The 532-nt window shown below is 38.0% G+C and overlaps 1 protein-coding gene across 1 annotated transcript in view; it reads left to right on the plus strand.

Annotated features, from left to right (window-relative positions):
* The window catches only part of LOC119591912 (protein ERGIC-53-like), a gene marked incomplete in the record, with an annotated part of 12,371 nt that overhangs the window by 8,127 nt on the left and 3,712 nt on the right, over positions 1-532 (plus strand).

Genomic DNA, 532 nt, shown 5'->3' on the forward strand with positions numbered 1-532 from the left:
CAATATAAATCCTTTCATATTTATTTACATATGGTTAACCCTACACTAACAGTGCCAGAATTTGCTGTGTGGCACGCATTCCAAATTCTGGCATCCATCTGTTCTTTCTGCCGGGTTGTTCGCTATGCTCTGCCAGCCCTGTCTCCTTGCCTTGAGGCAGGCAGTTTGAAGAAAATTATTACAACTTATCATATTATAACATGTTCCCACTTGGAGGATTATTTTAGCTAAATGATTTCTATGAAGTATATTACTGACATATATTGTAGCATAAACTGCAATTGCTTCATTGATGAGCCAGAATATCTGTGCATTACTCTGGCAAGTACTGGCATCTTTCTATGCTCTCTGCCAGGGTGTTTGCTGCCTGCTTGTTTGCCTCGAAGTTTTTATTATGTTCGTATTTGAAGGATTAATTTAGCCATATAATATGTTCTTTGAAGGACTGACCTACATTGTAGTATAAACTCCACATTACAGCTTGTGGGTAGCATTTACTGTGTGAAGGAAGTAGTGTGTTTTCACAGAAAAA

This window comes from Penaeus monodon, chromosome 29, assembly GCF_015228065.2.
Source record: "Penaeus monodon isolate SGIC_2016 chromosome 29, NSTDA_Pmon_1, whole genome shotgun sequence".
NCBI classification, from domain to species: Eukaryota; Metazoa; Arthropoda; class Malacostraca; order Decapoda; family Penaeidae; genus Penaeus; species Penaeus monodon.